General features: G+C 35.4%; 1 protein-coding gene across 1 annotated transcript in view; it reads right to left on the minus strand.

Moving 5' to 3' along the window:
• LOC119578416 (thymidine kinase, cytosolic-like) overlaps nt 1-2,500 on the minus strand; it is a 9,372-nt gene that overhangs the window by 6,826 nt on the left and 46 nt on the right. The gene's annotated exons all lie outside the window — the stretch shown is intronic.

Raw genomic sequence — 2,500 nt, forward strand, 5'->3', positions numbered from 1 at the left:
ATAATTATTATATATATATCTATATCATATATAATATATATTATGATAATTATCATATACAATATATATATAATATACATATAATATATATCATCATTTAACGGTAGGTTCATGTCTGAGCCGCCGTGGTCACAGCATGATACTTAATTGCAGTTTTCACGTTGTGATGCTCTTGGAGTGAGTACGTGGTAGGGTCCCCAGTTCCTTTCCACGGAGAGTGCCGGTGTTACCTTTTTTTTTTTTTTTTTTTTTTTTTTTTTTTTTTTTTTTTTTTTTTTTTTTTTTTTTTTTTTTTAGGTAATCATTCTCTCTTATTTTATCCGGGCTTGGGACCAGCACTGACTTGGGCTGGCTTGGCCACCCAGTGGCTAGGCAGGCAATCGAGGTGAAGTTCCTTGCCCAAGGGAAACAACGCGGCGGTTGGTGACTCGAACCCTCGAACTCAGATTGCCGTCGTGACAGTCTTGAGTCCGACGCTCTAACCATTCGGCCACCGCGGCCTTGACGATCATGGGCTTCCATGATTTTCTTGGCAATTTAGAGCGGTGGTTTTTGCCATTGCCTTCCGCCCGGTGTTTTTTTTTTTTTCCCGAGTCACCATCTCTATTTACCCGGCACTGACTTGGGCTGACTTGGTCCCCCAGTGGCTAGGCAGGCAATCGAGGTGAAGTTCCTTGCCTAAGGGAAACAACGCGGCGGTCGGTGACTCGAACCCTCGAACTCAGATTACCGTCGTGACAGTCTTGAGTCCGACGCTCTAACCATTCGGCCACCGCGGCCCCATAATATATATAATATACATATAATATATATATAATATACATATAATATACATATAATATACATATAATATATATATAATATACATATAATATATATATAATATACATATAATATATATATAATATACATATAATATATATATAATATACATATAATATATATATAATATACATATAATATATAGTCATTCGGGGGAATTAATGACCCGGACCTTTTAGGGGTAAAAATTGATTGCCCCCATGGGGGGGTTTGAACACTCCTAAATTGAAATCTCTCATCCATATTAGTTTAGAGAATTATTGAATCTTTTCTGTAATTTTTTTGGGATTTCCAATGAAAAATTTAAGTATGAAGAATCAATTATTCCCAAAACCTTGGAACAAAAGTTTGTCCAAAACATTTTCAAAGTTTTACTAAATATCCTTTTTTGCCTCAAAACTTTTTTTTGCTTTCCATCATGGTAAAATATGAATCCTGGGGTATGAATGACCATCCTATGTTTTTGCTCAATGATCCTACTGCGGGGGGGCCCACAGTTTTGTGGGGGGGATGTCAATGTTGGGCAAATTGCCAATTATGGGGCAAATAATGACCAAATTGTCATATTCATTATTACCCCGCATTCACTTTTTACCACCTCACTCTTTTTTTTCCCCACATATTATTTTTTTACCCCAATCTTGGTCATTTTTTTTACCCCCACTGATTTTTATTCACAACATAATTTATGTAATATAAATTATTTCTGGTATTCGGGCTCCAGACCAATTGATAAACCTGAATCTAGGAATATACTGTGTAATCTAATCTTATAAATTATTCTATTTCCAGAGTAAATAGACAGGTGCATTTAATTATAAGGCTATCACAGTATCATCTAAATCATCAGAATGGTACGGACCTATAAAAAGAAAATGAAAGCAATATAATGATTACAATTGCAGTAGCAATTAATGATGTATAGGAGGATCATCTATCAAGAGAACTGCTAAGAAAATGGAATTGAGTAGTGGATGTTGTGGAACCGTGTCAGAGGAAAAAATCTAATACTGACACACAAGGAAAATGGTATATAGTGATATAATATTATATACTATAGTATATATATAATATATATATAGTATATATAATATATATATATATATATTATATATATATATTAGTTTCAGTTGTAAATGAACCAGAATAGGATACGTACAAATGTAATATATATCTGGTGTAGCCTATATGTACAGGGTTGGGTGTGTGTGTGTGTATCTTATCACCATTATCACTTCAATCCATTATGAACAGGAAGGAAGATTTGTCCTTGGTACGAGTTGTAAGACAAGTTGAAATCTCTTATGAGGATGGAAAAGATGGGGCTAGTCCCACCTTCTTGGAATGCCAGATATAGTACATGATATCTCCATTGCCAATGAAATAATCACTCCTTCAAGACAACCGACCTGGACGTGATTGGGTTAACAGCTTCCTGCTCATAATAATATCTTAAAAAAAGGAGGACAAATGCAGTTGGCACCCAAGAGTGTTACTTCAGATCCATTTGTTATTTATTGATTTTACGACATGCTTGAGAACGAAATGGATCGCTCATATCAAAGATCGTCCAGGTGTATTTATACTTGGATGAAACGGGTTTCCCAATGGACACCATCAAGTCCAAGACAATTTGGGCAAAGGGAGAAAAAACAGTGAAGGCTCACACATTCGCTAA

This window comes from Penaeus monodon, chromosome 11 (assembly GCF_015228065.2).
Source record: "Penaeus monodon isolate SGIC_2016 chromosome 11, NSTDA_Pmon_1, whole genome shotgun sequence".
NCBI lineage: Eukaryota > Metazoa > Arthropoda > Malacostraca > Decapoda > Penaeidae > Penaeus > Penaeus monodon.